The sequence below is a fragment of the Macaca thibetana genome, chromosome 4 (genome assembly GCF_024542745.1).
Source record: "Macaca thibetana thibetana isolate TM-01 chromosome 4, ASM2454274v1, whole genome shotgun sequence".
Taxonomy (NCBI): domain Eukaryota; kingdom Metazoa; phylum Chordata; class Mammalia; order Primates; family Cercopithecidae; genus Macaca; species Macaca thibetana.
The window spans coordinates 92548939-92572550 of record NC_065581.1 but is presented as its reverse complement, the minus strand read 5'-3'; the positions used below and the strand labels follow the sequence as shown (position 1 = coordinate 92572550).

The 23612-nt window shown below is 37.1% G+C and overlaps 1 long non-coding RNA gene across 1 annotated transcript in view; it reads left to right on the top strand.

Annotated features, from left to right (window-relative positions):
• The window catches only part of LOC126951981 (uncharacterized), a 52286-nt gene that overhangs the window by 8982 nt on the left and 19692 nt on the right, over positions 1–23612 (top strand). The window contains exon 2 of the long non-coding RNA XR_007724752.1: positions 1273–1361. This is a non-coding gene — a long non-coding RNA (uncharacterized LOC126951981). The remainder of the gene's footprint in view (positions 1–1272; positions 1362–23612) is intronic.

Below are 23612 nucleotides of genomic sequence, written 5' to 3'. Positions count from 1 at the left end.
TCTACCAGAAATAATAGGTAAAGTATAAAAATCATAGGATATAGATTATTTCAACTAAGCACTTAAGGGAATTTATTTATTGTACATGCATAGCATCCTGTACCTGAAAAAATAATTCACTTTATTTTAGATAACATTAGTATGTAGAAAACCTTAGCACATTCTAGGCCACAAAAGGTTGTTTCAGGAAATACCAAATAATAACATATAAACTGTATTATTTGAAAAATATTCATTGAAATTAATAAACAGTAACAAAACAGTAGCCACTTATCAGGTATGGGAATTAAATGACACAAACCAATGATTCATGGATTAAAAAAGAACTAAAAATAGAGATTATATTTAGAATAAAATTATTTTAAAAGGCCTTTATGTTAAAATATGAACATTAATGTAAACCCAAAAAGTCAAAGAAAGGGAGAAATAGTGGTAACAGAAGAAATTAATAAAATAGAAAATAAAGATACAAGAGTCTTTAAAAAAATAAACTATTAAAACAAATAGGCCTCCAACAGAAATTAGGGAGGGCGGGAGGCCGAGACGGGTGGATCACGAGGTCAGGAGATCAAGACCATCCTGGCTAACACGGTGAAACCCCGTCTCTACTAAAAAAATACAAAAAAAAAAAAACAACTAGCCGGGCGACGGGGAGGACGCCTGTAGTCCCAGCTACTCGGGAGGCTGAGGCAGGAGAATGGCGTAAACCCGGGAGGCAGAGCTTGCAGTGAGCTGAGATCCGGCCACTGCACTCCAGCCTGGGCAGGCGAGCGAGACTCCGTCTCAAAAAAAAAAAAGAGAGAGAGAAAAGAAAGGAAACCCAAACAGACCAATAAAAATTTAAGAATGGGTCATTAATCAAACATACTCACACTAACCAAAATAATTATAATAATAGCATCAACTGCAGAGGCAATAATGTAAATAATAGCAAGAACCCGTTAGGCATATGAAGTTTTACAGGAGATAACTAATAAACATTCAGGGAAACAAACAGAATAACCTTATATCTCAGGCAAGTAGGGCTAAATTTTACCTGAGTGGTGGGCACATGCATTTTATACTTTTGGCAAATTAAAAATATTCTGTAATTTAAAAACAAAAGTAAGATTTAGGAGGAATTTAGGAACACTTGATAAGAATAATTTTAAGTATATTCTCCATGAAAGACTTTTCTAAGTCAGACTTGATTGGAGACTTACCTTAACTCAGTGCATATTAGCTATTAGGTGTTCATAAATTATCCCAAGACATCTCTCTGTTTTCATTTAGGTCGCTTAGAAACTAGTACTCTCAGAACATGGAGTGGAAAGGGCGATCATGGTAGCAACAGACTGAGGAGTGAATTTGCACTTGTGAAGGTAACTTCATCTATTGTGTAACTTCATCTATTGTGGTACAGGAAGTGTCCAGCTGAACATGTAGAGTTAGCTGCCTAGTCAGTTGAGTTTAAACACAAATCTTTGAGACCTAGGAGTATGGATGTTTTTATTAAAAATTGTCCTTACGTGTTTTCTGAATTAATAACTTTTATATTGCCAATTTATCTTAGACAGTAAGAAAATCTACTAGGGCAAGAGGACATTCTTATAAAATCCTGTATGGATCTCTAATGTGTCCCATTAGAATACATGTGAGAGTCATAAAAAGAAGAAATAACGGTACTCAATAGCTATAAAAGTAATTTTGAGTCCTGGAAAGGGCAAAGGCCATGGCATTAAGATGACTGATAATATCCAGTTGTAGCCAGGATGTGGAATATGTGTATTCTCACATTTTATTGGTGGGAATATTAATTGGTAGAGCCTTCCTGAAGGGAAATTTGGCTGCACTACTCTTTGAATGAGCTATTCTATATTTAGGGTTTTTTCCTACAAAACTGTACCCATGAGAAAAAACTGTGCACACAGTGAGCTTTCTTTGTAAATGACATGAAAAGATGTCCATGTATAATTTTTAAGAGGAATGAATTTGCAAAATTGTGTAATTTACATAAAGATATATCCGTATCAATTTTATATGGTTGGCAAAATAAATTACCACAAGTTAAGTGGCTTAAGCAACGCAAATTTATTATCTCACAGTTCTGTAGGTCAGAAGTCAGACATGAGTCTCTCTATGCTAAAATCAAGGTGTCATCAGGGCTGCGTTGCTTACTGGAGGTTCTTGGAGAGATTGTTTCCTTGCTTGTTCAATTTTTTTGGCAGAATTCAATTGTATAACTGAGGTCGTTTTCTTGCTGGCTATATATTAAAGGCAGATTCCAGTTCCTAGAGGCCTCCATGTTACCTGGCTCATAGCTCTCTGCCTCCATTGTCAAAGACAGCAATGTCAGATCCAGTTCTTCTCATATCACATTTACATTTAATATAAATTATATAAATACATAGGCATATACAAATACATATACATACAGGGATGAGGAAAGAGAGAGAGAGGAATATCAGCAACAAAAAACAAATGTGTATGTGTCTAAATTTTTAGAAATAAACAAACATAAACACTGAACAGTTGCCGAGACCAGGTCAGTTGGGGAGACCCTAACCCAGGGTGCTAGAGGAATTAAAGACACACACACAGAAATATAGAGATGTGAAGTGGGAAATCAGGGGTCTCACAGCCTTCAGAGCTGAAATCCCTGAACAGAGGTTTACCCACATATTTATTAACAGGAAATCAGTCATTAGCATTGTTTCTATAGATATTAAATTAACTAAAAGTATCCCTTATGGGAAACGAAGGGATGGGTCGAATTAAATGAATAGGTTGGGCTAGTTAATTGCAGCAGGAACATGTCCTTAAGGCATAAATCGCTCACGCTATTGTTTGTGGCTTAAGAATGCTTTCAAGCGGTTTTCTGCCCTTGGCCGGCCAGGTGTTCCTTGCCCTCATTCCAGTAAACCCACAGCCTTCCAGCTTGGGCATTAGGGCCATCGTGAACATGTCACAGTGCTGCAGAGATTCTGTTTATGGCCAGTTTGGGGGCCAGTTTATGGCCTCTAGATTTTGGGGGGCTTGCTCCCAACATGTCTCCTTTCTCTGATTTGCAAAAAGATAAAAGCAAGGGCAGCTTTGTCACAGTGAGCTACTTCTCGCAGAAGTCAGGATCTGCATCTTCAGACTGTACAAAGACAAACAACATAGACTAAAAGTACAGTCATCATTGAAATCACAGAGCTTCCAAGTGTTTTTATCCATTTAAATAGCTGCTAATTTATCTGCCGCTCCTTTAAGCACTCCAGTTCCTGGCATTAAGGTCAGGTGTGCCTGGGATGCTTTAAATATTTGTTTTTTAAATTTTGCTATATCCAAAAACAAGTTTGTAGAGTGTCCTTCTATATGCTTTTTTATTCTTTCCCAAATTTTGATCTTACTACGAGCATTTAATAGTTTCCACAAATCCTTATGTTTAGCTCCTGTCATGCGCATCTGTGTGAAGAGACCAGCAAACAGGCTTTGTGTGAGCAATAAAGCTTTTTAACCACCTGGGTGCAGGCAGGCTAAGTCAGAAAAGAGAGTCAGCAAAGGGAGATAAGGGTGGGGTCATTTTATAGGATTTGGGTAGGTAAAGGAAAATTACAGTCAAAGGGGGTTTGTTCTCTGGCGGGCAGGAGTAGGGGTCACAGGGTGCTCAGTCAGGGAGCTTTTTGAGCCAGGATGAGCCAGGAAAAGGACTTTCACAAGGTAATGTCAGTACTTAAGGCAAGGACTGGCCATTTTCACTTCTTTTGTGGTGGAATGTCATCAGATGAGGCGGGGCAGGGCATTTTCATTTCTTTTGTGATTCTTCAGTTACTTCAGGCCATTTGGGCGTATATACGTGCAAATCACAGGGGATGCAATGGCTTGGCTTGGGCTCAGAGGCCTGAAAGCTCCTACAGCGGGCCACATCATTTGAGGTTGAGGTGCCACTATGCCACCATGGTTCCAGATAATAAGAACTTTTGCTGTACTTGTTATTATTTCTACCATCTGACCATTTTGTTCAGATCATTTGAACATATTGTGACGGCGGCACGCAGACTAAGAGGTGCAATTTAAGCTAAACATCCCCTTAGGGGACCAATTAATAATGATTCCATAGTAATCGTTGTGCAGCACCTCTGCCTGTTCTGCAAAGCAATCTTCCCAAACAAGTACGTTCTTTTTTTCTAACTGGGTCCAATCCTGTTTTATAGCACTAAAGGAAGGGTATTGTTCTCTACCTGAAGTGATTTTTTTCCCAAACTCTAATGCACACTCCTCTAAGCTGTTCTATGGCATCATCCTGAATGACCAGTTGTGCGTCTAAACCAGCCCAGCCACCAACCCCCAAAAGTTGGTCTGCAGTTATGTTAATTTGAGGTTGGGCCTGGGTATTGTGAACAGCCTGAATGGAAGCTTCATCTGCCCACCAAGTTTTAAATTCTAAGAACTGAGCAGGAGTTAGACAAGCTCGAGTAAGAGCATCCCAGTCAGTAGAAATCATCTGACTAGAAACAGTAACATTCTTTAACAGTCCCATTACAAAAGGAGAACCTGGTCCGTACTGATTTATTGCTTGTTTTAATTCTTTGAGTAATTTAAAAGGAAAAGGCTCAAATGTAGCTATAACATTTCCCTCTTGATCTGGGGGGTGTATTCTAACAGGGAACTGCCAAGCCTCTAAATCACCCTCTAGTCTAGCTTGCTGAATTCCTGCCTGAATAGAAGTAAGAGAGTTGCTCGAGGCGCTGCTTGAACAGTCACTGGGGCAACTACTTTTCACCCAGTGTCCTCCAGAAAAGAAAGATCTGGGGGAGTCATTTTCTTCAAAATAATAAGGAGGGGGTGCAGAAGGGTAGGGATGAACCTCTCCTTCCTTTGCCGCTTTAGCTTTAGCTGGCAAATAAACATGCTCTGTAACCTCTTCTGTTACTTTGCTATACTCTTGTTCCTCTTCATTATCAGTGTGAAAAATTTCCAAGGTGAAATGAACCAAACCCCAAACCTGTCCCATTGTTACCCTGATGATTCTGAGCTCCCCTTCTTACTCACCATGGGGATTGCTTTAAGAGTACTCGGGTGTCCTCCAGCTAGTTTTCTGTTCCAACCGTCGCTCCGGCGACACTTCAACCTGGATTCAAGCCCCACGAATGGACACCACTTGCCAAGACCAGCTCGGTCCGGGAGGCCCTAACCCAGCGGCGCTAGAGGAATTAAAGACACACACACAGAAATATAGAGGTGTGAAGTGGGAAATCAGGGGTCTCACAGCCTTCAGAGCTGAGAGCCCTGAACAGAGATTTACCCACATATTTGTTAACAGCAAACCAGTTATTTGCATTGTTTCTATAGATATTAAATTTACTGAAAGTATTCCTTATGGGAAGCGAAGGGATGGGCCGAATTAAATGAATAGGTTGGGCTAGTTAATTGCAGCAGGAACATATCCTTAAGGCATAAATCGCTCACGCTGTTGTTTGGGGCTTAAGAATGCTTTCAAGCGGTTTTCCACCCTTGGCGGGCCAGGTGTTCCTTGCCCTCATTCCGGTAAACCCACAGCCTTCCAGCTTGGGCATTAGGGCCATTATGAACATGTCACAGTCCTGCAGAGATTGTTTATGGCCAGATTTTGGGGGGGGGGTTTGCTCCCAACAAAGTTTTTTATTGAAAGTGGATTTATTAAAATTAAAAAAAAAAAAGTGGATTTAATTTTTTTTTTTTTTTTTGAGAGGGAGTCTCGCTCTGTCGCCCAGGCTGGAGTGCAGTGGCCTGATCTCGGCTCACTGCAAGCTCTGCCTCCTGGGTTCACACCATTCTCTTGCCTCAGCCTCTCGAGTAGCTGGGACTACAGGTGCCCGCAACCACACCCAGGTAATTTTTTTTTTTGTATTTTTAGTAGAGGTGGGGTTTCATGTTAGTGAGGATGGTCTCGATCTGACCTCGTGATCCACCGCCTCGGCCTCCCAAAGTGCTAGGATTACAGGCGTGAGCCACCGCACCCAGCCGGATTTCAGTTTATACATATTCATTTAAGAATGGCTTATGTTTGTACAACAAGCACACATTAATGTTGCACTTTAAAAGGTAAAAAGAAAATAATTTATCAATTAGGCTCAGGCACTTGATCAAATTCAGTTTTTTATTTTCTAGTATAAACACCTAGGGAAAGAGACAGTCTCTAAGTAAATATATGTTCCATGAATTATTCATCAAAGTCACTGTAGGTGTTATGCTCTAAATTGAAGAAATTAACCTTTAAAGTATTGATTGACCGAATTGCTGCATGTCTAAATAGAGTGGCAATTCTCAGTACATAATAATCATAACAATACTGCTACTACTAACTCTTGCAGTCATAGTAAAAATATAAAAATTGTTTCTTTTATATTTTATCACTTTCAGAACATTTTCAATTACATTACTTTCATAAATTCTGAAAACAATCTTTAATATTAAGTAGGCAGCATAGAAAATTACCACGTTTTGGAAGGAAAAATATTTAGAGGACCTAGATAAGACTTGCTCAAGGTCCTATAGGCCAAAATTGTGCAGAACCAAAATATGTACTTAGATGTTCTGTTTTAGGAAATATGTACAATATAGAAATAAATAAGACTTCTTTCCTCATGAAGTTAATAGTCTGTGAAGGGGGATAAGACATGCATGTAGATGGCTTCACTCAAAGCAAAATGTCATAAGTGTTATTTAAAAGGGTTCCAATGAAGTGTAGTAAGAGTTCAGAGAAAAGTTATTGCGGGGGGCGGTTAGTCACACAGGTACTATTTATACTGGGTATTAAATAATAACTAATTATGGTATGATTTTCTATAAACAAGAATGGAGTAGTAGTGTGAGAGTATCAACACAGGACTGAGCAAGAGTGGCTCTTTTAGAGGTAATGGCAAGGAGAAGCCAGAAAGAACCAAGAGTCATTGTGCAATTAGAATGAGCAGCAGAAGACAAATGAGAGAAAAGAAACAAAGGTGACTCTATATTTTTCATTCTAGATACATAGACTGATGGAGTTGCTGGCAAGGCATGGGAAACATTTTCTCACCTTCTCTGACTTCTCAAACCTACTGTACACTTGTTACTGCCCCCAACACTCCTCAGGAATTGCTTTTCACAAGGTCTGCAGTGATTTCCTTGCACTAAATACATTTTTAGTCTACACCATACTTGATATCTTGGCTATATTCAGCTCTGTACTCAGCTCCATCCATCTTGAACATTTTCTCCCTCTAGTTTCCTTGACCTCACATTCTCCAATTTGACAATTGGCATCCATGTAAAGTGCTTACTGCACTGAATCCTCTGTGCACACCCACATGTTCTAAACATATTACATTGAGTCCTAATATTATTTCTCCAACAATTCCTCTGTAGACTTCTCTTTCTTGGTCTAGAGCTTAAATAGACCGTCTTCTGACTGGGCACTCTCTCATATGATACATACTCGCTGTTGGAAGTCTGTTTACATTTTCATGACTTCAATAACCACTTTGTCCTCTTCTGGTCCATATCTCAGTGGAAAGTATCCTTATGCATCTTATAGATCAAACCATAATTTTTGGCCTCTTTTTTCCCCTCAAGCCCTCATCAGAGAAAATACAAATCTTTCAAAATATATTTTACTTAAACTTTTCTGTATTTCTAATGTAACCATTCCAATGAAATGTTTTATTAGCTTTCATTTAAGATCTCTCATTCTGATTGATCTTTCACCTGCCTTTGGCCTTTCAATATGACCTCCACACTACAGTCAGAATGATCTTTCTAAAAATCAAATTGATCATGTGATTCCTGTCCTTATAACCTTCCAGTACTTTCTCTGTCTCTCAGGATAAAGTCCAAATTCTATAACACAGCATATGGAATCCTTATGGATTTGGCTGATGACTACTCTTTCACTCTCAAAACTCACTACTCCATACTCCCCTCACTTTCGCTGTCATGAATAATTTTCTGTTCCTAGACTTGCTTGTGTGCCATGTTTGTTCTTACACCAATAGTACTGTTCTTTGCTTCTCTCCTTTACATGACCAATTACTATTTAAGCTTTAGTGCTCAACTTAGACATTATTCCTTTTAATAAATTTTTCTGACACCTAAGTTAAGACTAGGTTCCCCATTTTGTTTTCATCCTACCCCAAACTCATTATTTCTTGGCCTTATCATATTGCATCATATTTGTCTGCTTACTTGTATGCATGTGTGTCTCTTAATTGTGTGCAAACTTCCTTGGGAGAATTACCTTATCTACCTCTTCCACTGATTACCCCCAGCAAAAGGACCTGATACAAAGGAGGTATTTGATAAATACAACAATGAATAAATGAACAAATGAACATCTGAATGAACAGGTAGAGACATTTGGGAAGGTAGAAGATGATGATCTCAATATTGGGCGTATGGCTTTGACTAAAGGCATTACCAGAATATTCAAGCAAGAGCAGGAAATCATCTGCATGGATAAACCAGAGCTTATGGGAAGTACAAAAGTAGAGAGTGAGATCTGAGAGCCATCCACAAAGTAGAGAGAGTTGAAGTCATAAAACTAGATGAAATTGGATACAGAAAATATGGATTAAAAGGGAAGACAGGTAATGATGAAACATTTGGAAATACCTGTGTCAATTTTTAGCTGAAAGCTCAGTACACCTGAAATCAAGTGAGTGAAAACTCCATTAAAGATTCTAGGCCAATAAAAGGACTCTGGGCAGTTAAAAATTAGTAAGAATTAATGTTTGAGAAGAAGAAGCTGTTGACAATGACTTCCAGACAAGTAAATGTATTAAATACTGGGATACCTAAACACTTTGACTACCTAATGCTCTTAATTACCTGGTAATTAAAGGCTAAAATGTCTAAAGGAACATGAAAATAGTGAGCCTATATAGTGTAGGAGCCAAGGCTAATCAGTCTACTTTGAACTTGAAGTAATTGACTTTAAAACAGATCAAGGAAAGATGCATTGCTTCTTCCGAAGAGTAGTGTGACATTACAAGAGTAAATATGGGAAATTCTCATGCTTCATAATTTTCAGTAGAGAGGAACAAAGGCAATGGCAAACACAGCACAGAGCAAGCCCAACCCTTACTTTCTCTGATAAGCAGCTTTTGGAATTATCTGCACTGGAAGATGTAGAAAGTAAGCTACTCAAAAAGGAAATCAGCATGTGTTAACTTTTCTCTGATCTACTGATTCTTCCTAAAGCTTCGGCACTAACCTTGAAAAGGCAATTGAATACCATGGTATTCCTGGATTGAAGGCTGGACCAAATGGAAAAGGAGATATAGAGAACTGGTCCCTAGTACAGCAACCTTATAAATGACAGAGAGGAAATCATACACAGATTAAATTGTTCCACTAAATCTGCTCATGCCCTACCCTCCTTTTAATTCTTTATAGAATGCTGGATTATTAAAACTTACACTAATTGCCTTTCCAGTTTAAAACATTAGAGGGATGTTCCAAAAAATATATTTGGAATATTGTATGTATATACATACATACGTGTGTGTGTGTGTGTGTGTGTGTGTGTATATATATATATATTTCAGATGTACAGTGAAGACATCAAAAAGATATTCTCCCATGTGCTGTTTGGACAAATACCAGGCCATAAATGACCTCTCTTCATTCCAGAAGGAGAAACAAAGATGACAATAGGAATTGATTTTTCTAATTAAAGTAGTAGTTCTCAAAAAATCTTCCTTGAGAAACAAAAATTTTTTAAATGTGCCTGTCTTATGCTGTCAAAAAAATTCACAAGAACTCTTGCAGCAAAAGATATAAGATGAAGTGATGAACAAAATACTAAGTTCAAATTCTACAAAACACTCTTTAATATTGCTAACTTTTATGGGATTTGGGCTGCAGATGCGTATTATAAGTGAGACTTCATTCCCCACCACCTGTCAAAGCAAGCGACTACGGATGTCAGACCGTATGAGTGGCTACACAGGAAACTACCCATAGGAAAATACTTTGTTATGCTTCTCTGGTCTGGTGGTGGTCTAACAGTAGGGTTTTTTATAAGATAAAGGGACATGTAAGACTTGGATAAAAGGGTGCACCAAAATTGCTTAGACCAAAATCCATAAATAAAGACCTACAGGTAAAAAGGTACAAGTACAGAGGAAATAGGCACCCATGCAACAAAGAGAATACCAACATCGTGCTGTTATTATTATTTTTGTCTCTTTAACAATGAGGCAAATTTTCCATAAAATGGAAGAATAATTTATATTACAAGTTCTTGCAACAAGTGGTGAATATAGTATCTGATAAAGTAATTTAAAAAATAAAAATCCTGGTGCCTGATAGTCTGAAATAATAGGTCTTACTCTCCTTGGGCAGCTAAACAACTAAGCAGATAATCAAACGTTATACTCCCCCATCCCCTTCAACTTCATTCTACGTGAGTGATAAAATAAAGCACAATAAATAGAAGACTTAGAAGAATTCTATGAAATTCGTGTACCACATAAGTTATTTTCTTTGCAAATTGCAAATAGTATCCTCTCTGGACTAAAAAAATGCTAGAAAAAAATCCTTTCCTTTGGACTAATCAAGACTTTCACCTAACCTCACTCTCTTTCACCCTCCAATTTTGTCTTGCTGTATTTTATTGACGGAACCCAACTGGAAATCAGAATACAAGGGCACTCGATTAATTCAGTTCACAGAGGACTTCTTCCTGTAGCACAGAGCAGGGTAGGGAAAGTCACAAAGTAGACCTGGAGAAAAAAACAGCATGGTGAGCAGTCACAAAATGTATACACAAAATTAACAGATTTTTTTCCTTTGAAGAGGTCAAATCTCAAAAACAGAATAAAAATAAGAATGTGCAGGATCTATATAAAGAAATCTATACTCTACCAAGGTACCTGAAAAAGTACATAGATAAATGAAGGCTTATACCTTGATTTTAGGTATAAAAAGTTAGTTTAAAGACATCCATTTATCCACCTGGATAAACATGGTCATTGTTTTTTAAATCAAAGTCCCAAGAGCTCCATTTCACAACTTGAAACAATTTAAAATCATGTTAGAAAATTAAATAGTGGCCGGGCGCGGTGGCTAGTAAAACTTTGGGAGGCCGAGATGGGCGGATCACGAGGTAGATCGAGACCATCCTGGCTAACACGGTGAAAATACTAGAAATACAAAAAAAATAGCCGGGCGAAGCGCCTGTAGTCCCAACTCGGGAGGCTCGGAGAATGGCGTGAACCCGGGAGGCGGAGCTTGCAGTGAGCTGAGAATCATAGGGCTACAGAGCGAGACTCCGTCTCAAAAAAAAAAAAAAAAAAAAGAAAATTAAATAGTTAGAAAATACTAGAAAAAAAATCAGAAGAATGAGTAGAATCATAGAGCTACAATAATTAAAATAGGATGGTTTGGGGGGAAAGATCAGTAAGTTGGATCAATGAAATTGCATAGAAAAGCAAGAAATTGATTCTTATATTTCTATGGGCATGTGAAAACTATGGCACTTCTAATCACAGGGGATCTTGTAGATTATAAGATAAAAGATGTTAGGCCTATTGGATAACTAGTTTAGGGAAAATAAAATTCAGTTAAGATCTGGCCTCAAGAAAAAAAAATGTAAATACATTAAATATTTATATGTAAAATCAAAAAAATCATTAATATACAAATAAAATTCAATAAGTGTTTCTGTAATTCAAATGTAGGACTATACAGTAATTTCACAATAAATCAATTAAAAGATATACTAAACTCATTTTAACTGGATGAAAACCATTTTCACCCACTTAATTTTTTTAAATGGTGAAATCCACTCATAAACAGTAGCCAGAAATCAAAGTAAGAAGGCTAATATGTATTTAAAAAGCTAAAGGGTTAGCTTTATGAGTGTCCAACCTATGGAGTCACGCAGGACCATAGTTGATAATGGCCCCATACTTGGTTTGATATTCTGCTGTCACAGTCTTGAAATCCTTAACAATTTTTGAACAAAGAGCCCTGGATTTTCGTTTTGTACTCAGTCCTGCAAATTAGATAGCGGTCCTAGTTAACCTTCCAATATACTGAGTGAAAGACAAATTAAAACATGTTTTTTAAACATTGTTTTTAGGTTAACAACAATAAAATAAAAACACTTATAATATCATACAACATCAAGAATGTAGAAAAAGAAACTCATATACCTTTATTTCAAACATTTGCAAATAAGAATCATATATCAAAATTTAAAGTGAATACTTTTTATTGAGCATTTTTTTTCCTACAGGGATAGATCTACAGGAACTAATTGAACCCATACATAAAAATAAGGATATTAATCACAGTATTGCTAATAATAACAATAATATGTGAACCAATCTAGATGTTCATAAAAATTGGTTACATATTGAAGGATACATTTCTGTAGTTTCATATGATGCTTCAACCTGAAATGTGACACAAATATACATATAAACACATACATTTGAAATGTAAAGATGTACAGTATAGTGATATGGAGAGATACTCATGATTCATTGTTAAGTGGAAAGCCGACTACGTAACAGCAAGGATAGTGAAATGCTACAGGTAGCTGTATAAAACTTTTTATATATAGGTATAAAAATGTATGAAAAGAAAAACAAAGATATTTTTATCAGGAGTTACAGGAACTTTTATTTTCTTGTTACAATTTTAGCTAGCCTTCCTTTTAACAATGGACTTTTATTTCTATTAAAATAGAAAAATAAATCAGCTTGAACTAATAAGAACTGGGTTGTTTATGGCTGTGATCATTTAAATATTTAAATAAATAATTTCAAAAATCATAATTTTGTGTAAAACAAGGGAATTAATATAACAAGTTTTGAAAGAAAAGTTAAATAACATTAAAAAGTTATGTTGTTTCAAACATGTCAATTATACAGCTAAAACTTGGGGGCCGTAAGTATAAGCATACTGGTTTCCTCATCTTAAAAATCAGCAATTACATCTATACTGCTTCAGCCCTGACACAGATAGTTAGAAGCATATAGATTTCGTTTTATTTTTGTAAAGCATAAAGGTAGTCAAATTTATAAAGATTTTGAGAAGCATAGAAAATACTTTCAGATGGCACATAATTGTGAGATAGAAACATGAAGTAGTATGTCTTGAACTGGAGTGAAGAATAGTACTTAATGTGAAAAATAATAATTTATGTGGATTCAAATTTAATTAAGACAGGAAATCATACCACACCTAATGAACCGCAGAAAATTTTAGTCTTTCATCTAAAATGCGAACACACAGTATGTAGCTGAATCCAGATGATGTATTACAGTCATTGAGTTCATTCTCTATGTTGATTAAAATAAAGACATAATCTCCCATAAATTGCTTCCTGATATTCCTTTAAGTTGTTTTACTTGAAAGAGATTTAAAATGGAGAAATACAGCAGACATCTAAAATAAATGCAGGACCACCTGCAGGTTGAATCTCAGAAGTCTGATGAGTAGAGATAACTTCAGTCAGGTGTCTGATGCAAAACATCACATTTCTATCATTTTCAACTGGAAAGAGGCTTCTGGGAGGTAATCTAGGACTATATGGTAGTCAGATTGAAAAGTAACATAATACAAATTTCATCTTTATATTTGAACTATTAAAATTTACTTTAAAAAATTATTGGATGTTTAGTCATCTTGCCAAAATCACTTAAAGTATATTGTTATTTTTTGCACTCTTTGGTAACATTTTTACACATGTAATCAAAGTGGTAGAATAAGAAAAATTACATAAAAATTCAACAGTTGAATCCATTTTGTCTGTATTGATTGTATTGACAGCTGGATACAATAAAATTATTAAAGAACTTATGCCTTTCAGAACATTAACTAACAGTTTCTAACTGTTTCAGTTATTCAAGATAAGTTCTGGATATCTATACAGCATAGTGACCACAAGTAGCAACACTATTTTATCTTTAAACTTACTAAGATAGTAGATCTTATGTTAATTCTTTCTAACACACAAGCACACACAAATTAAAATAAATAAATAAATAAATAGGGGTGGCAAGAAACTTTGGGAGGCGATGGATATTTATAGCCTTGAAGATGGTGATGGGTCATGGATGTATACTTACTCCCAGACTTATCAAGTTGTATATGCTAAATACGTACAACTTTTTACATGTCAATCATATGTCAATGAAGTGGTTTAAAACAAAAACTGAAACAAATCTACATTAATTTTAAATGCTTACAAGTTATCAAAAACAATACTGAATTAATGAGTGGTGACTTTTTTTTTTTAAATGAAGCTGACCCTATACATAGGTGGATGCTTTAGTGACAAAATTTGTTGAAGCTTGTGAAAACTTCAGACACCTATTGGTGGCCAAATGGATAAACAACAAAACTGCTGCTGATTTTCTTCAGCAGGTTTTCTGTAGATCATAAGCATAAGGAGTAGCTGTTGTGTTTTTTTAAAAATGCAGATATTCTTACTGAATGGGCAAAAGCTGGAATTATTCCCCTTGAAAACAGGCACAAGACAAGGATACCCCCTCTCTCACCTCTCCTATGCAGCGTAGTATTGAAAGTTATGGCCAGTGCAATGAGGCAAGAGAAATAAGTAAAGGGTATTCAAATAGGAAGGAGGAAGTCAAACTTTGTTTGCACATGACATGATTCCGTATCTAAAAAAAACCCTATAACTCAGCCCCAAAGCTTCTTATGGTGATAAGCAACTTCAGAAAAGTCTCAGGATACAAAATCAATGTCCGAAAACTGCTAGCATTTCTATACACCAACAACAGTCAAGCACAGAACCAAATAATGAATAAACTTCCATTCACAACTGCCACAAAAAGAATAAAATGCCTAGGAATACAGCTAACAAGGGAAGTGAAGGACATCTTCAAGGAGAACTACAAACCACTGCTCAGTGAAATAAAAGAGGACACAAACAAATGGAAGAACATTCTATACTCATGGATAGGAAGACTCAATATCGTGAAAATGGCCATACTGCCCAAGGTTATTTATAGATTCAATGCCATCCCCATTAAGCTACCAATGACTTTCTTCACACAATTGGAAAAAACTACTTTAAAGTTCATATGGAACCAAAAAAGAGCCCGCATTGCCAAGACGAATCCTAAGCCAAAAGAACAAAGCTGGAGGCATCACGCTACCTGACTTCAAACTATACTACAAGGCTACAGCACCCAAAACAGCATGGTACTAGTACCAAAACAGAGATATAGACCAATGGAACAGAACAGAGCCCTCAGAAATAATACCACACATCTACAACCATCTGATCTTTGACAAACCTGACAAAAACAAGAAATGGGGAAAGGATTCCCTATTTAATAAATGGTGCTGGGAAAACTGGCTAGCCATATGGAGAAAGCTGAAACTGTATCCCTTCCTTACACCTTATACAAAAATTAATTCAAGATGGATTAGAGACTTAAATGTTAGACCTAAAAGCATAAAAACCTTAGAAGAAAACCTAAAGCAATACCATTCAGGACATAGGCATGGGCAAGGACTTCATATCTAAAACACCAAAAGCAATGGCAACAAAAGCCAAAATAGACAAATGGGATCTAATTAAACTAAAGAGCTTCTGCACAGCAAAAGAAACTGCCATCAGAGTGAACAGACAACCTACAGAATGGGAGAAAATTTTTGCAATCTACTCATCTGACAAAGGGCTATTATCCAGAACCTACAAAGAACTCAAACAAATTTACAAGAAAGAAACAGCCCCATCAAAATGTGGGCAGATGATATGAACAGACATTTCTCAAAAGAAGACATTTATGCAGCCAACAGACACATGAAAAAATGCTCATCATCACTGGCCATCAGAGAAATGCAAATCAAAATCACAATGAGATACCACCTCACACCAGTTAGAATGGCAATCATTAAAAAGTCAGGAAACAACAGGTGCTGGAGGGGATGTGGAGAAATAGAAACACTTTTACACTGTTGGTGGGACTGTAAACTAGTTCAACCATTGTGGAAGACAGTGTGGCGATTCCTCAAGGATCTAGAACTAGAAATACCATTTGACCCAGCCATCCCATTACTGGGTATACACCCAAAGGATTATAAATCATGCTGCTATAAAGACATATGCACACGTATGCTTATTGCAGCACTATTCACAATAGCAAAGACTTGGAACCAACCCAAATGTCCATCAGTGACAGACTAGATTGAGAAAATGTGGCACATATACACCATGGAATACTATGCAGCCATAAAAAAGGATGAATTCATGTCTTTTGTAGGGATATGGATGCAGCTGGAAACCATCGTTCTCACCAAACAATCGCAAGAACAGAAAACCAAACACTGCATGTTCTCACTCATAGGTGGGAATTGAACAATGAGAACACTTGGGCACAGGGTGGGGAACATCACACACTGGGGTCTGTTGTGGGGAGGGAGGATAGGGGAGGGATAGCATTAGGATATATACCTAATGTAAATGACGAGTTTATGGGTGCAGCACACCAACGTGGCACATGTATATATATGTAACAAACCTGCATGTTGTGCACATGTACCCTAGAACATAAAGTATAATAATAATAAAAAAAATTAAGGACTCTATAATGAAAAAAAAAAGAAGACACGCATGCAGTCTTATGAAAAAAAGTTATGAAAAAAACTTATGAAAAAAAGTTCAACATAATGAGCATTAGAGAAATGCCATGAAAACCACAATGAGATACTATCTTACACCAGTTAGGATGACTATTATTAAAAAGTCAAAAAACAACAGATGCTGCCAAGGTTGTGGAGAAAAAGGAACACTTCTTTTTTTTTTTTTTTTTTTTTTGAGATGGAGTCTGGCTCTGTTGCCCAGGCTGGAGTGCAGTGGCATGATCTCCGCTCACTGCAAACACTGCCCCCCGGGTTCATGCCATCCTTCTGCCTCAGCCTCCCAAGTAGCTGGGACTATAGGCACCCGCCACCACATCTGGCTAATTTTTTTGTATTCTTAGTAGAGACAGGGTTTCACCGTGTTTGCCAGGATGGTCTCGATCTCCTGACCTCATGATCCGCCCGCCTCGGCTTCCCAAAGTGCTGGGATTACAGGTGTGAGCCACTGCACACGGCCCAAAAAAGGAACACTTCTACACTGTTGATGGTAGTGTAAACTAGTTCAACCATTATGGAAGACAATGTGGCGATTCCTCAAAGACCTAGAGGCAGAAATACCATTTGACCCAGCAATCCCATTACTAGGTATATACCCAACAGAATATAAATTATTCTGTTATAAATATACATGCAGACATATGTTCATTGCAGCACTATTCACAATTACAAAGACATGGAATCAATGTAAAGGCCCATCAATGATAGACTGGATAAATAAAATCTGGTACATATATACCATGGAATACTACGTAGCCCTAAAAATGGACCAGATCATGTCCTTTACAGGGACATAAATGAAGCTGGAAGCCTTTATCTTCAGCAAAGTATCACAGGAACAGAAAACCAAATACCACATGTTCTCATTTAAACATGGGAGCTGAATGAGAACAAATGGACACATCGTGGGGGAAACACACACTGGGGCCTGTCGGAGTTGGGGTTAGGAGGAGGAAGACCATCAGGAAGAATAGCTAATGGATGCTGAGCTTAATTCCTAGGTGATTGGATGATCTGCGCGGCAAGCCACCATGGCACACGTTTACCTATGTAACAAACCTGCACGTCCTGCACATGTACTCCAGAACTTAAAATAAAAGTTGGGAAAAAATTCAGATGTTTAGGCCCTGCTTCAGAATTAACAAATAGAAATTTGTGGGGTAAGACCTAGGAATCTGATTTTTTTGCCCAAACCTTACCAAATCCTTCAAGTAGCCTTGTACATTAACCTCTGGGAAGTGCTGCTTACAGGGTCATAGGCAAGAATCAAGAGGAGAGAAAAAAGGAAAGTCATGGAGGAGTCAACAAGGGTCATCAGTTGGTTCTTTGAGAGCGGCTGACTTCAGATGTCTCATATGCCATTCTGCATTAAGTCTCGATTCTTTGAAGACAACATGATGAGAAATAAATGGAGAGTTAGGTGAACAGAATAGGGTGAGGGTGGAGGGTGCAGGAACCTGCTTTATCAGCAGTGTTGCAGACAAAACTTAGGATGGAAAGTTAAGAAATTTCGTTTATATTCTTACCAGCTACATGAATTTTGAAAAAAAAAAATTATTTCACTGTTAGCTTTAAAGGAATAAAAAATAATAGTTGCACCCTTCCAGCCTCAGATAAATATTCATATGAATGATTAAGAAATATTTCAAAGAGCTTTGGCATATCTTCAGAAATGAGACTCTCTTCACAGGCCTACAACTTGTTATTATATTGTTCTCTTTCACTAAACTATTCTACGCCCTCTCCCTTTTCTTGTATGTGAAGAAAATATCGATAGATTTTCTCACAAACTAACACTATTTTCACAGAATACCTAATATTGTCACTAGACATAGAATTTATTAATAAGAAATATTTAATATTATTGATAACATGCTAACGTTTTATTTTCACTTCATGTTCACCCCAATTTTTCTTTATTGAGCAAATATGCTTGAGTCTCTGTTCATTCAAGATACTGGTAGACCCTAGTCAAGAAGTGATGTGCTAAACAGACACCATTGTGAAGTTTACAGGATAATATCTAAAACAAACATGAAACAAATATTCAAACAAACACATTATTCATAAAGTTAATGCAGCCAACAAAAAGTATAGGGTGCTTTCAGAGCATCTAATCTGCAGGGTGCTAATAGAGTAACCTAATAAGGAAATCAGTGAGGAACCTCTTAGAGGGTATGCCATTTGAGGAGGATAAAGGACAAATTTGTTAGCATTTGCCCACAAGAGTTGAAAGCATTCCAGACAGAAGAGAATATAAATAAAAATCCTGAAAGCAGTCCGGTGTGGATAGAACACAATAAGGGAGAAAGTAGCTGGAAAAGAAGCTGAAGATGAAGGCAAGAGTCACAGCATAAGCTTAAAGAATATGTGAGGCCAGGCATGGTGGCTCATGCCTGTAATTCCAACAGTTTGGGAGGCCCAGGCGGGAGGATCTCTTGAGCTTAGGAGTTCAACACCAGCCTGGGCAACATATCAAGTCCCCATCTCTACAAAAATTTTTGTAAAAATTAGCCAGGCATGGTGGTGTCTGTGGTCTCAGCTACTTGGGAGGCTGAGGCAGGAGGATTGCTTAAGCCAAAGAGATCGAGGCTGCCATTAGCTGTGTTTGCATCACTGCACTCCAGCCTGGGCCACAGAGTGATAACCTGTCTAAACACTTTTTTTTTTAAATAATAAGCAAAAGAAGTGGGAAGTCCCTTAAGGGTTTTAAACAGAGGAGTAACTGGATTTTTTGACTGCCCCACGAAGAAGGGATGAGGCAGGAGCAGGAATAAACAGGGGAGAACGTTGGAAGCTATTTTATCCTAGGTAAAGGATAACAGTGACTTGATGTAGGGTCTTCTAGTGAAGTTCATGAAAATTGGTCAGCTATAAAATACATTTTGCAACCAGGCATGGTGACTCACACCTGTAATCCTAGCCCTTTGAGAGGCTGAGGCAGGCGGATCACCTGAGGTCAGGAGTTCAAGACCAGCCTGGGCAACGTTGTGAAACCCTGTCTCTACAAAAATACAAAAATTAGCCGGGTGTGGCGGCAGGTGCCTGTAATCTCAGCCACTCAGGAGACTAGGCAGAAGAATTGCTTGAACCCAGGAAGCAGAGGTTGCCGCGAGCTGAGATCGTGCCACTGCCCTCCAGCCTGGGCAACAGAGTGAGACGGTGTCTTAAAAAAAAAAAGGAAAGAAAAAAATTTTTGCATGAGAAACCACCTAAATCAGCGATCACTTGGTTGTATGGTGGCTGGAACGAGAAGGAAGAGACTGTCTAGTAAACCCAGAGATAAGAATACTGACCTATCTGGAGTTTTCTCATTTTTAATATGACCATATATGGCTGAGCAATAAGGGTTTGAATAACCCTAGAGGAACCTTGACCTAGAGATGAGCCTAACCATAATGGTGAAATAGAACTTGCTGTCAGGAGTTAGGAAAAGTGCGTTTCAGGATATAAAGTACAGTGTTGAAAAGGAATCACAACAGATGTTAGTTTTGGAAGCTGTGGTGTCAGAGAGAAAGCATGCTTGATAGGGACGCATTTAGCAATCCTAGATGGGAGGCAGAGAGGCAGCCAAGAAGACAGACAAACAGGTGGCATCTGAAATTCCCCCTCAGACCAGGCAACAGGCTTTGAATGTGAAGGCAAGACTACAATCCCTCTCTTTGTCGCAGGCATGGGTAAACCCAGAGGATCTAAAGTATTGGGAAAGTAACCAAGAGAGGGAATTGAATCCACAGAGGGAAAGGCAGGGGCCCAGTTCTTCAGAGCTTCATGTGAGAATGAAGGCAAGACAAACTTTCAAAACAACAGCAAGACCAGTGGCACAGGTGACAAAGCTCAGTGTCAAATGGTTGGACTAGATAAAACTATCTAGGGAAAGCTTGCCCTAGAACCTACAGGGCTATGGGTGAGGATTAGGAAACCCCAGCTGTTAGAGAACAGGGAGCCAGGCACTTACAAGTGAAAAATACTGAAAGAGAAACTTCAATTAATGGGTGATACTGACACTTATTTTGCCTCTTGAGGAATATTAAAAGAGTAAACCTACAGATCACTAGTCTACATTGTTCTGCCACAGTTTCTTGCCTCAATGCCCGATGTCTGTACTAACCACAACACTAACCTTTTAATCCTCTAATATTGTGGATGGAGCTGTTTTCTAAAACGTTTAAGACCACCATGCCATCCGGTTTCTCCCATCTGTAGCTCTTTCTGTTCATTTAAGAAATAAAATGATCATTATATTATTCCTGCCAATGACAGACATGGAAGGCAACTGGTGCTCTCTGCTGAGGCATGTGGCAGCAGTAGAAGGTACTGTGATTGAAAGAGTTGCAAAGCCCTGTATTCTGATTGCTCCCATTTCCCTCTCATTGTATCTGAAGAGCCAGAGAATATTTCCAATCATCGAACTATAAATTATCCTTTTCAAAAGACAACCAGATAGCCAAAAAAGATAAATGTCTTCTGGACATAAGAAATTTTGATAGAGGCTTTGCAGGTCCATAAACTCTCTGGCTCAAAATCTGTGTGAGGGGAGGTTGTAATAGAGTCAGATGACCTACAATTTCACCCACAATGTTTATGGGAAAATATCTTGTTTGGATATATATTTTCCTCATCAGGATAAGCAGATATAAAAGATATGTGAGTATATTGGCAAGTGCTACATAAAAGAAATATAGCAGCATTTAAGCTGCAAGGACATACTTTGGGAAGGTTTATTATCAGAAATTTAAAGCACATTTTTTAAAGCATTTGCTTGTATCCTTAGTACAATTTTAAAAATATGGTCTTTGGTACAAAAGAAGAGAATACAAGATGAAGTATCAACAGATTGACAAAAGAAGGATGTTAATTAAAAGGAGGAAGGTGAAAATTGAAATGACATATATAATAACAAGAACTCTCTCCATAAGGAAAAAATTACTGAAAGATTTACATATATCCAGCTAAGAGATTAATTCACATAAAAGACTAAAGAATGCTCAGTGTTAGGCATTATAAATGGTGAAATCAAATAAATGGAACTAAATATTCTAAATAGGTTTTGAAACAAAATACAAAGGAAATACATAAAATAGAATATATGACATGTAAAAATGTCCATAATAATCTAAACCTCAAATTTCTGATTATAAAAACCTCGTTTCACTCAACTGAGAGGTGAATGAGAGCTATAGGAAGCAAAGTAACTTAATACTAATATTCAGAATTCTATCAGGTGGTATCAAAGCATTATTTGGTTTGTGAAAGTGATCACTGGAATTTATTTTTAACTTTTATGTATCTGTAAAATTTTAAAATAAGATGTATATTATATGAAGCGTTTGCAATAAAGGTGGGAACATTGTATTCCATAAGGATCCAGATAAGAAAAAGACAGTAAAGAAGCATTTTTTTAAGTTAAAATAGAAAGGGCAAATGAACAAAGTTTTCAGATATAACAGCTTAAAGTTTTGAACTTGAATGGGTTAAACCGTTCTATTAAAGATCAGTCCAATTGTATGTGGTTTCCAAGAGACGTACCTAAGGGAATATGACCTAGAGAGCTAAAAAAGGAAACAAAAGAAAATAGAAAAAGAGACTGGCATAGATACATCATCTAAAGGCAAACAAAAGAAAGATCATAACATTAAAATCAGCTATATCAGATTTTGAGACAAATAAATCATCATAAAATATAAAAGACTTCAGTTTTATGTTTAAAAATGATATATCCACAATGAAGATATTAGAATCATAAACCTTTATATGAAAAATAACATAGCTACAAAATACTTAAAGTTAAAGCTATGCTATAAAATTTTACAACACAAAGTTAGAAAACATTTTAGCTCTGAAGAAACATCTCCCAGGTTTTGAATACTCATGTAAGAAAAAAGTAAAATAGTAAAGGCTATATAGTATTCTAATTTATACATTTTTTAAATAAAGAGACCAAGTATATTCCAAATAAACAGAATATACACTTTATTTTAAAAGCCAATGGATCTTTTGTAAGAACTCATCATCTAATAGGCCAGAAAAATGTTAAATCAGTTACAAAAAGAATAGCTGAATTTGTGCGTGCCATGTTATCAGATCACAATACAAAATAGCCATTAATAGCTAAAGTTAAAAATTAATTATTTGGAAATAAACAATGCATGGCTCATTAACACAGATCAAACAGGATTACAGATTGTTTACAAAGCAATACAAATGACAATACTTCATTAAAGATTTGATAGAAGCTTTATGTCTATAAGGCGTCTGACTCAAAATCAGAGAGGTGGAATGTATTAGCAATAGGTAGATAGTGAATAAAACAAGGACAGTGCCTCTGTAATGTTTATAACAAATACCATGTGTGGATATACTTTTTCTCATGGAGATTAAGCAAATTTTTTAAAAATGAAAATTTGCATTAATATAGTAAATATAGCGCCCACTCGACAGCCAAGTCATGTGCAGAGAATTAGTTTTTAAATGCTTTCAATACAAAAGACAAGAAATAAAAGAAATACATGTAAATAAAACCCCAACAGAAATAAATTAATCATTCAAACAACCTAGTCAGTTTAAAATGTAGGTTTCATTATTATTCAGGTACTATGAGGCCAAAAATCAGGAGGCAATTGCCATTGTATAGACAGTTTGTTCCCATAGAGGAAGGGGTATGCCATGCCACACAAGGCCATGCTGGGAAGCACCAGATTCAGTCGGGAGGCAGAGGGATTTGAGGGGTGGTGGAGAGTGTGAGCAAGAGCCTTTATTGTGGTTTCTGCAACAAGGCAAACAGGTTTAGAAGTGGCTTGTTTAATCCCAGCATACTCTGGGGTATAGGAGCTGTCCCTAATTGTCTAGTATTTGACTGGAGTGATTAGGGCAGGGGATAGTGACTCTGAGTATGACAGCCTCCTAGAGGAGGTAGTGGGGTGTGAAAGCTCTGCATTGTTGGTTTGCATATGAATCTTACAGTCCTGGGCCAGTCATTTACTATGTAGGAGATGGCTAGTCCTGGA